Source organism: Lissotriton vulgaris, chromosome 1_2 (genome assembly GCF_964263255.1).
Source record: "Lissotriton vulgaris chromosome 1_2, aLisVul1.2, whole genome shotgun sequence".
In the NCBI taxonomy this organism is placed as follows: domain Eukaryota; kingdom Metazoa; phylum Chordata; class Amphibia; order Caudata; family Salamandridae; genus Lissotriton; species Lissotriton vulgaris.
The window spans coordinates 303270278-303282417 of NC_141686.1; the positions used below are offsets into that span (position 1 = coordinate 303270278).

Consider the following 12140-nt stretch of genomic DNA (forward strand, 5'->3'; position numbering starts at 1 on the left):
TTTGTGAAAAGGTGGGTGGATGAGTGATGGGTGAATGGATGGATGAAAGGGTGGATGGATGAAGGATGGATGGAAGGATGAAAGTGTGGATGGATGGATGTATGGATGGATAAAAGGTTGCATGGATGGATGAATGATGGATGCATGGATGGATGTGTGAAAAGGTGGGGGATGAATGATGGATGGGTGGATGGATGGATGAAAGGGTGGGTGGATGAAGGATGGATGTATGGATGAAAAGGTGGAGGGATATATGGATGGAATAATGAAAGGGTGGATGGATGAAGGATGGATGGATGGATGGATGGATGAAAAGGTGGATGGATGAAGGATAGATGTATGGATGGATGGATAAAAGGTTGAACGGATGAATGATGGATGGATGGATGTGTGAAAAGGTGGATGGACGGGTGGATGTTGGGTGGATAGGTAAAGGATGGATGGAAGGATGAAAGGATGGATGGATGAAGGATGGATGAAGGATGGATGTATGGATGGAAGGATGAAAGGGTGGATGGATGAAGGATGGATTGATGTGTGGAAGTGTGGGTGGATGAATGATGGATGGATGGATGTGATGAGGTCTAACAGGTGCATTTATGGTTGTCGATAGTTGTTTATGATGAGGAGTACCAGTTTCTAGAATTTTTTTGTCGGAAGGGGGTCCTTAAGCCTAAAAAGGTTTTACAAGGGGGTCTCGGCATCAAAAAGTTTGAAGACCTCTGGCTTAGCATGACTCCACAACTACAGCACCATGGACTTTGTGTAGTTCAATAGCATCTGGGCTTTACCCACAATACAACGACCAGACTTTTCCCTCACCACACCAATAATAAGTTCCCTGAAAGACTCCTCCTGTCCACTTCATTCCCATAAGAAAGTTACAACCAGCCTCCTAAAAAATGTGAACAGCCTGACCTTTTTTGATTTTACGGAAGCACAATTGCATTTCAGGGTTGTTGCAATATACACTGTGGAGCAGCCAGTGCATATTGGGTGATTTCTAATTGGCTTAACACTGCACTATAGCTGCACTAAGGCCATTGGTCAGTGACTTTTCTATTGTACTTCATTCATTGCGCTGATGCTTGAGTTGTGCAGATTTCATTGGGCGGAGCTGATTGGGAGACATTAATAATGGGCTTCTCTTTTTCTGAGCTTCAGGGTAGTATTGGGCTGAGATCTTTCAGCCGATTTGGGCGGGGTCTCTATTTTCGCAATACAGTCAGCGGCCCAGTGGGTGTCTGAGTGGCCTTTCAGCAGGCAGATGGGCGCTCATTAACACCCTCCCTCGCCACCAACACCACCGATCCCCCACCCTTGGTTTAGCAACTGGCAGAGGTATCACTCCCTTTGTCTCGCTGGCTGGCCCATTAATGTGTGCACATACTGAACGAGGCAGGGGGCCTCAATAGAAGTGGCTCACTTGTTTTCAGGTGTGTTTCACTAGTGTAAACGAATGCATGCATTTTTTAAGCCCCCCCCTCCTTCTTTTTAATGCAATTACGCTGAAGCAGGGATTTGAGGAAAGGCATTATCCAAATGGGGGGCGATTTTTTTTGTGTGCCCGGGACGATTTTCAGTCCCAATCCGACCCTGTCTGCAGGTGAACGCTTGTCAGCGCTGCATTTATTTAGGAAATTGATCTCTGGAAGGAAGCATGACTGAAACTCGGAAAACTCTCTGTCACTGCAGATAAAAAATATCCTCTCACATACTCACGCCCAGACAGATTGACTTCAGTCAGGTGGAGTTTTTGCTGAAAACCGTGCTGCAAGTGGAGTACGGAGTGAGAAAACTCCCCAGCTCCGCAGGCGGAGCAGAGTTTACTGCCCACCCCTAATCCGGAGCTCCAGTAAGTACTCCTGATGACAAATGCACTACATTTTGTTCTCATGTGTCCTTCATGTCTTTGAGGGATTGGTGAAATGCATTCTAATTCTGCGTGACTGTTGCCCTGCCCCCTCCAACCAAAGCTTTATGCATTATACTGCTATGGCCTCCTCCCAAATACAGTGCACTATTGTTCAGCAAAGCTTCTCCCCCTTGAGGTGTACTTCACTGAATCATAAGTGCTTTGTCCTATAGTGCAGCCCGACCCCTGCCCCTCTTTTTTATTGTCAGTTCCCTGCACCCTCTGACAATAGCACTGCACGGCTGCCGAGTCTTGCCACCTCACTCGTTCTGATTTTTACACCTTCTGGGCCAAGCAAAGGGGTCAGTGGACAAGTGTGGTAGTCACACTCTCGGACGATTCGGTGTGAGGGGCCCCCGGTTTTCGGGGCAATCTCACAGCCTTCGTGAGTGGATGACTGCCAACTGCCTCCAACTTAACTCCAGTAAGTCTGAGGTTCTGCTGGTAGGTAGAGACCCTGACCTGAGGCGCGAACGCTGTCGGCCTGCCACAGTGGGCTGTGCCCCGCCCCTAAGCAGGTGGTAAAAAACCAAGGTTTTTGGGTCGACGTAGCCCTTAGCTTTCAGTCTCAAACTAAGAAAGTATGTTTCAGCATACTGCGGGCGCTCAAACCTCTGCTGGTGTTTTTCGATCCTTCCATCAGACAGATGATTATTCAGGCCTCCATCTTGTCGAGACTTGACTATGGTAATTGACTCGATTTGGGGGCGAACAAGGCTGAAGTCCTGAGACTGCAGAGTCCAAAATGCTGCTGCCAGAACTCTCTTAACCTCCCTAGAACCTGCTATACCACCAGTGCTATCCACCGGCTACACTGGTTGCCTGTGGCCTAATGTGTAGAGTTTAAGTCCCTTTGCATTGCTTTTAAAATTCTGAATTTCTCCTCTCCTGGCATTCTAGCCGACTTGCTTGCCCCCTATTCACCCTCTCGGCAACTCCGTTCGATGGGACAATATCTGGTGGTGGTTCTCCAGGTGAGCAGGGTACGGGCGAGTGGGTGTTCCTTCCGTACATGGGCCGGCAAACTTTGGAACACTCAGCCAATCTTCATCTGCAATCTGAATGATTATCTGGCATTTCGCAAGGCAATCAAAACGCACCTCTTCCCTCCGCTAAAGAATCTGTCTCTTGTCAGCAGCCCCCCTGTCCACTGCTATCAGTGTTGGGACGCCCCTTTGCTTGGGCAGCTGTGCGCTTTATAAAGCCATATGACCTAACATAACAAGCGTGAATGGGGAACAACCTTTACAACGAAGGTTTTACAACGCTGTACTGTTACCACGCAACTTTTACAACGCAAGTCGTTACAACGACTTGCGCTGGGGGGCGCTCCAGGATAGTAAATAGTTTAATTTACTATCCAACTCCTTCCCTACTATCCACGGGGACTGGAGTTGGAATAGTAAATTAAAATATTTACTATCCAGCACCCCCCAACGCAAGTCGTTATAACAACTTGCGTTGTAAAAGTTGCGTAGTAACAGCACGCGTTGTAAAAGTACGCTTTGTAACGTCGTACATCCAGCGTGAATTGGTACAGCAAACAAGGCTCATGTAAGTGCAGCAAACACAGCAAGTGCGGCGGTTGCAGAGAGCCAAGGGATGGGCAGCGCTATGGGCTGCAATGCACTAAAGAATGGTGCATATCACACACGATGAGATGATGACTCCACAACTCTACTCACTTCTCCTAGAATACACTACTGAACCAACGCACAACATCGGCCACATAGGTAGCGCACCCCAGCTATAACCCGAACTACTGATGGATGAGCAAAAGAACTTGAGAGAACCCTCCAAAATGAGCAATAACTCCTCCCGCCAAGTAACACAGATAGTGATGGTGACTAGGATGCGCCATTTCAGAGAAGTACCTGCCACTGGTGCAGTATGTGCAGTGGCACCAGGTCCCAGAGGCCCGAGAGGTCCATTGAACACTGATTATTGTAGTATTCCAGTATCCCAAAGTTCCGTCTTGTCACAAGAGGAGGAAAATCTCTAGCGGTAAGAGGCTCTAAAGCATGGAATAAACTCCCTCACCAAATTCGGGAAATCTCCTGTGAGAGTAAATTCAGGAAAGCCATCAAAACCTGGATCTACAACTTAACAGGCACAATCTGTAAAACCCTGGTTTAGGATTTAATCGCCTCTACGGGTCATTACATCTCCCACCACCTGGATTACACAAGCCATAAAAGCGCCAAGATGCTCCCCGGAGTGATAGTGCGCTATACAAATTCCCCATCAAATCAAATATTTCACACAGGGCTCATTTCCTTCCTTGCACTAGGGCCCTGGACATACTGGCAATGTCGCTGCCCCATTTGACTCCACCAATGCCATGCTACCCTTATTAGAATAGCCAGTGCCATAAGCAGGAGGGAGACTTACCATTCATGTCCCTATGTCTGAGTTAACAATAAGAAAGGTCCCTAATATTCGCAAAAATACGGCAGGGGCACAAGGCAGGGATGTCCCCTCTCACCCTTGCTATTCGCCCTGGCGATGGAGCCCTTGGCCTCCCTAGTGCGGGCTGAGAATTGTATTTGTGGCTGGGAGTGGCCTAATACGGAAGCGTACAAGATCGCGCTATATGCGGACAACATCCTGGTTTTTCTGTCAGAACCCGCCTCCTCCAGATCTTGCAGTCCTTCGGGCAAGCCTCTGGTCTTCGGCTGAACCCGGGAAATCAGTATTGGTCCCACTGCACCTCTCTAGGGATTGCTACGAATGGCAATCCAGCATACCGCTGCGGCGATAATCCTTTAAATACTTAGGGATATGGGTCACCCTTGGTCCGGAATTGGGTTGGTCCCTCAATGTCACTCCATTGGTTAAAAAGGCCAAATAAGATCTTCAAAAATGGAAGACGCTACCCCTGAATCCCCTGGGGAAGGTTGCTCTGTTTAAAATGATGATCCTCCCTAGATTTCTTTACGTCCTTCTGCTTTCCCAGGACCTGGTTCCTGGAACTGGACAGTCTAGCTACCAAGGTTCTCTGGAGCGGGGAAAGGGCGAGCCTTGCTTTCTACGCATGCCTGATCCCCTCCTTTGACGGGGGTATGGGGAGGACACACGTGTATCTTTACTTCTTGGCAACGCGTCTCCTGGTGGTTCACGACTGGTTCAATGGGGGCTGGTTCCGACCCGGCCTACCAGCTTGAGCTGAGTGAGCTGGGATTACCCAAAGTCCAAGATATGATGTACGGGGCCCATTCCATCCCAATTACCTGACGTGGTGAGCTCCGTATTATTGGCCTGGCGGGCCTCGCTACGCCACACCAGCAGGACGCGTAGGTTGACCCAATGTACACCCCTCTGGCATGGGGCTTGGCTCCAGGGGGTTAGTGGGCTGCGGGGGTTTAAATCGTGGGACCTCATTGGCATCTCGCAACTGGGGGAGATATGGGTTAAAGGCCATATGCTCTCCTTCCAGGAACTTCGCACCCGCTATTCCCCTACATCCATCCCAATTCTATAAGTATCTACAGCTGCGGCATGCCCTCCAAGCGCACATCACTGATGACACGAGGCTCCTCGAATACAGTCCTACTGAGGCGCAGACTATGGTGGGAGACTTAGGCAAGGGGGGCATCTCACGCATATTTATCGCACTTTAGTCAACAACACCCCCACCTCACTGGACAAATTGAGGGACCAATGGGTAGAGTGGGTGGGTCCCCTGGATAAGGTGGATTGGCGCGATGCCTACATGACACCCAAGACGATCACCGCCTCCGCCAAACTTAAGCTGATCCAACTATACTACTTACCCTCTGCTTACCTCATCTCCAGCGCCTACACCAAGCGGGCTTGCGCTGTGTGGCCATGTCCCAGCTGATTTATTCCATGTGATTTGGTCCTGTCCCCCTACTGGAGCGATTTTGGGGGGCCATTGAGGAGTAGCTCACGGAGGTCCTGTGGTGGGAGTTTCCCCATGACCCACGTCATTCACTATTGGGGATCACAGACGGGCTGACGGGTCCAGAAATGACAATATATTTTTTAATACAGCCACGATTGTAACCAAGCGTGACATAGCGGCGGCATGGAAATGTCCTGACCTGCCTGACCTTGGGAAGTGGCAAAGGGGGGCAGACTGGTGCGCAACCCAAGAAAAAGCCCTTTACGTGGCAAGAGGGTGTTCCAAAAAATACCGAAGGGTGTGGGGGAAGTGGTTGGGTACTGTGGAGGATTAGGATTGAATTGCTTCCTTACTTTGTTGGTGTATATCTTATTGGGTGTGAAACCGTGGGCTGCTATGCTCCCAAGAATGTAATTGATCTACTGACCTCCATTTTTTTGCTGATTTGTTGTATGTGTTCGAAAAACAAGAAATTTGATTATCAAAAAAAATATTCGCAAAAATACAGTGACATTTTGAGAAGAGCAACACACATTTTTTGAATGCTACAAAACTTAGCTGGGTAGATGTAAACCAATCACTGCATCATGCAATTAGGGGTTTGTGAAATTCACGTAATTTTTTTTCATGTAATTAAGCAAAATTTTAGCAAAATTATACAAAATTACACATCATTACAGGAAATGCGCATTCCACCATTTGGCGCTACATTTTAGCATGAAATGTGCTCATGTCAAATTTTTTACACAAGGACACATTTTGAGCTAAGAAACAGTGCACAAAAACAAAAGCACCGTGAACAAGTCACTCAGAGTATGGTTCACTGCAAATGTCACAGTTGCTGTAAATCTTTCCAAGAATGGCTCATTTTCTTGATTACAGAAAGTGGCATACAGCTAGATGCATCAAACAAAAATCTGCTCGCAAAGGGGCAGATTCTCAGAATCTGCCCCTTTGCGATCGGTATTTTTGCATTTGGGATGCATCATCCCAAATGCAAAAATCGCAAATTGAGAAATCGCTAAATTGTGATTATTTGCATTTAAGGAATCTTAAATTGAGATTCCTTAAATGCAATGCATGAAAGTTTTAAAAATAGCAAATTTGCTAATAGGGCACGCAAATTACTATGAAGTACAACTTCATGGTAATTTGCAAAAACTTTGAAAAATGCACTAAAGTGCATTTTTCAAAGGTTCATTTTGCGCACACACATGCCCTAGGGCATGTGTGTGCGCAACATATGTGCACAGATCAATTTCAGGGGTGCAACTGGGTGTTCTTTGGACACCTCTGCACCCTTGAAATCGCAATCTCAATTTGCGATTTGCTAATTGCGAATCGCAAATTGAGATTGTCTTCCCATTCATTCCGATGGGCCTCATATGATAAAAGGACCACAAGACCCAGAAGGGCCAACCCTGCTGTTGCCTTTGTGTCTGTGAATCAAGCCCCTCACACACAACCTGTTCCTGCTTTAACAAACTACTCTGCTTCAGTGGTTCAAGCAGAGGCGCTTGTGCCAACTTTACTGAACTTTATCCACACCCAAATGAAGACTCTCCAGCTTCCTGCAGATACCACATCCTGCCATGGGTGGTTGGTAGCCTTCCAGTTACTTTCTTCCCTTTATCCACACCCAAATGAAGACTCTCCACCTTCCCGCAGATACCACATCCTGCCATGGGTGGTTGGTAGCCTTCCAGTTACTTTCTTCCCTTTATCCACACCCAAATGAAGACTATCCAGCTTCCTGCAGATACCACATCCTGCCATGGGTGGTTGGTAGCCTTCCAGTTACTTTCTTCCCTTTATCCACACCCAAATGAAGACTCTCCACCTTCCCGCAGATACCACATCCTGCCATGGGTGGTTGGTAGCCTTCCAGTTACTTTCTTCCCTTTATCCACACCCAAATGAAGACTCTCCAGCTTCCTGCAGATACCACATCCTGCCATGGGTGGTTGGTAGCCTTCCAGTTACTTTCTTCCCTTTCCTTTTGATGAAGAACAATGCTTCGATTTATACCTGCATGGACACTTCCCAATTAATGTGAAAGTAGTTCTATCCCCCTAAAAAGTTGGTGACATCTGGTTTACTAACCAGAGCTTTCTGCCACTTGCTATGCATCTAAATGACACTGCATGTGAACTGGCTTGTGAAACTCAAAATGGCAGCATCTTTGTGGGCCACAGTGATTGTAATCTAGTTTATACAGCCAAATCGGATTCTGAACTTGGGGGTAAATTTACAAAGGCAATGCATTGCCCTTGTGCCATGCAAGCGACACAAGACAGTGCAAGCCCTTAAGCGGACTCTACAAAGCCACATAAAGCCACCTTGTGTGTCTCTCTGTTGTATAGTAAATACAGAGTAACGTAGGACAGCGTAAATCACTGTCTTGCATTACTCTGCATTGAGAAGGTGTTCCATGGGTGGAGCGTGGGCATTCACATACATCCACCCATGGATTTTGATGCAATTCCAGATTTACTAAGGTTAAGAAATCTAGGATTGTATAAAAATGGTGCGCCTTCGAAAGTGAAGTGTAACGAAGAGGACTAAAAATATTTCGCCTCGTTACACTTCACTTTCGAAGGCGCAGCACATGTGGAAAGAGGAAAATATCTGTAAGGATTGTTTTTGTGTAGCAAGGTATCCCTTCCTGCACAAAATAATCCTGCCTGCTTTGGTGCTAGGCAGCATAAAGTGCGCCAATGGAGAGAGACAGCAGAAATGTGTCATATATTAGTAGATATGGCTCACTTCTGCTCTCTCCATGTCAAGCAAAGCTGCGCAGCAAGTTTTATTGCTGCGTTAGGTGACTTCTTAGTAAATCTGTCCCTTGATCCATATCCTTTTCTACTTACCCCAGGGGTTCTTTTTCGTCTGATAGCTATTCTCCAAAGCTGCTCAGCACTTTTATTGTGGCAACTGAGGCTGTCGTTGGCTACCCAAGGACAGGTTTGGATCTTGCTATCCTACTTACTGACATACGACATACCATATTAATTCCGCCTCCCAGAAAAGGCTGCCTACACAAAAATCGGAAACTGATTATTTCTTTGTTATCCTGTTTCCTATGTATGGAATAAGGCCATTGATTCATGAAATTCAAACTGTTGCTAATATCTTTTTTAAAGTCTTTTAAAAAAGTCACTAATTGTACTGCCATAGCATTAGGATTGATTTCCGATCAATTAGAAGCAAGAAGGACTGTCTTATTGCAAAACCGAATGGCTCTTGATTTTGTCCAAGCTACCAGGGGTGTACTTTGTGCCATTGTAGGATCAGAATTCTGCACATTCATACCAAATGCTTCATTGAGTAAACATGACCGGAGTGATCATGTCCGTAATAGCGTTTAGAAATTAAAGAAAATTAATGGTATGGAGTATATGGTCTTGTTTAAAGGGCATATTTCGGGGATTTGAAAGGCAGATAAGAGAGATGGCTTGGCAGTTTTGATTGTACTTATCCAGCTCTATATATTTATCAGGATTTAAATATATGGTCCCTTAATCGATTCAGTACAAATAATGGAGTCTTTCCTTCTTCCCCCATCATGTTACCAGAGACTGAAGAGAATGTAGATGAGAAATTTGATTTTCACTCGCTCAATCGTCCAAATAATAATGATTTAACTTGCTTTAAAGGTTTCATACAATAGGGAGGGATTGCAAATTTAAAATGATTGCCTTAGAGGCAGCCACTTTATTTCTTAATGTTACGCTGGACAAAGGCATAACACAAACCCTACTTAATATAGTTGGGGTTCCAAAGCGAAAGTATAATTACTGCTTTTTTTAAGCCCCCGTCTGTCGGTTATTTACATGGAAGCTCATAAATAACATTTCACCAGAATATATGATAAGAGAAGGGGGTTAAGATGTAGCAGTATGCCAACAGTGATGGACAAAGGGAAAGAGAAACGATGAGAAATGGAAAGAAAGTGGGGGTGAGAACAAAAAGTATGGCAGTTAGAAAATGCAAGAAGGAAATAAAATAAATATGTAGAAAAGGGGAGAGAAAGAGTTCTTAGGCCCGGCCAAACAGAGAAAATCCCTCCGGAAACGTTATAGGGGTGGTCGGACTTCCTTGCACCAGAATATGAAACTATGCTATCTTGCTGCTGAGAGCCCTGTTCTCATGCCAGGCATCGTAGGTAACAAGATTCTGGAATAGAAAAGGTGATGCTTCACTGTGACATTGAATACAAGCTATATCTAAAAAGGAGTCTGTTCTCTGCTCTTGTCATTGTATACTATTCTTTTAGTTTCTATCATTTTATCCTTTAAATTATGTTTATGCTAAAGACTTTCAAATGTTTGTCTTTTGATTCTTTTTGTAACTGCATTTCTGCTTGTTTATCACATGCTAAAGACTAAGGGTCATATATATCAAGCAAAATTTCATTCGCAAATGCCGTAATTCGCAGAATTTCAGCATTTGTGATCGCAATTTTGCCAAATGGTATGTATGAAGGCAAATCTGCCTGCAAAATAAGGAATCGCAAAATTTGCAATTCCTTATTTTGCGATTGCATTTAAGGAATCGCAAATTTTGCGATTCCTTAAATGCAATGTAAGAAGCACCAAAAAAGTGCAATTTGGGCCTTAAGGAATCGCAAATTACCACCAACTTCAAGTTGGTGGTAATTTGCGTTTCTTTGAAAAATGCACTTTTTTGCGTTTTTCAAAGTGCATGGGCTTGTGTCTGGCTCCAGGGGTCTCTATTAAATGCACAGGTGAAAAAATGTGAAAAAATGTAATAGTGCAGATACAACACGGAAAACAACGTGACACAACAGAAAAAGAAGAGAAAGGAGGGAGGTCTATTACCTTCTATAAAGAGACCAAAACTGTGCAGTACTAGAATATTAAAACAGCCTAGGGGTCAACATCAATATTTTTATTCTGTCTGTAGACCTCTGGCAGGGCTAAAATATAGAATTTCTGTGAGGGAACCAATTCACGAGTTCATAAAAAAGATTTCTGAACCCGGGACTGCATGGGACTGTGCTCTCGCCGTCACATAGTCACAAGATGCACCAGGAATTCTGCCCCCACTACCAGTCCGGACGGAATAGACCTTCCTTCTTTCTCTTCTTTTTCTGTTTTTGTATGTGCACCATCACATGTTTTTCTTTGTTTCTCTACCCTCACCACTAATCTTCGTCAAAAAAAGATTGAGCTCCATCCAGTGTGTTGGTCTGCACCTGGATGTATGATGCAGTCAAATGATGAAGCATGACACTGCAAAGTGTGTGAGGGCAGTATTAAGACATGTGTTGTCTTCCCTTGTTTTGTCTTAGGTACAAGTACATATTGTATTTACTGTCCCTTTATGGATCATCATAGGATCCATAGTCTTAGTCTGTTGTCTGACATTGTATTGATGAGAGTGTATCTTGTAGTACTTCTCTGTTGTGTGAGTTTACATCTATTAAATGCACAGGTGCTGCAGCCCGCTACAGCATGGACTTGTATCTGGCTCAAGGGACATCTATTAAATGCACAGGTGCTGCAGCCCGCTATAGCATGAACCTGTGTCTGACTCAAGGGGCCTCTACTAAAGGCACAGGTTCTGCAGCTCCCAAAAGGAAGGACTTATCTTTAGGGAGGGCAGGGGGGCCAGAAGTGAGGTTCTTCGATTTCTGACTTCGTCCTGTATTTAGCCGCCATTTTGTGTCTCGTCGCCATTTTGTGTTGCCCTCACTCAGGCAGCACGGCGGACGGAGTGTTTTTGCTTTACCCAGCTGCTGCGTGTCCTTTAAGTTAAAGAGTAACTCTTTTGCCCTTGTTTATGAAACCCGATGTCAGGGTCTGGCCGAGTTTGTTAATCCATGTCTGGGTTGATTGATCCCTGTCTCGACTGACTATTTGCCTTCTCCTATTCTTTCCTTATATTATGTTATTCGACTGGCCTTCGCTATTCTCTCCTTGTATTCTCCTATTACACAACTATCCTTTGAGGCACACAAATACGTCCTGCCACCTGCAAATTAGATTGTTGGTACTAGTACTGATTAATTTGTTGGGAGGGGTAACACACCGGGTCTGAGAGAGAAGCGTATTTGAGATACCCGATAGCTTGTTTTCCAACTATTTTTATTGGTCCGTTTTGTATGTGTAAGGAGTAAACTCTGTAAATGTGTTTCCTATAAAAGATTGTACGCCACGGATTGAAGTGGCAGTCTCCTCAGAACCCACCTTGTGTTTAACTTCTGGGATAACTGTGCTTGGCTGCAGCTAATAAACCTGGCTTCCACACTCAACAGAGTGTCTTGTGTCTCTGTTCGACAAGGCAGGTGAACTCGGGTATTTAAGGCGTGCCCTGCGCCGCCAGGCCCATAAGGCC

General features: G+C 45.3%; 1 protein-coding gene across 1 annotated transcript in view; it reads right to left on the reverse strand.

Annotated features, from left to right (window-relative positions):
* LRRC55 (leucine rich repeat containing 55) overlaps positions 1-12140 on the reverse strand; it is a 39213-nt gene that overhangs the window by 14822 nt on the left and 12251 nt on the right. The gene's annotated exons all lie outside the window — the stretch shown is intronic.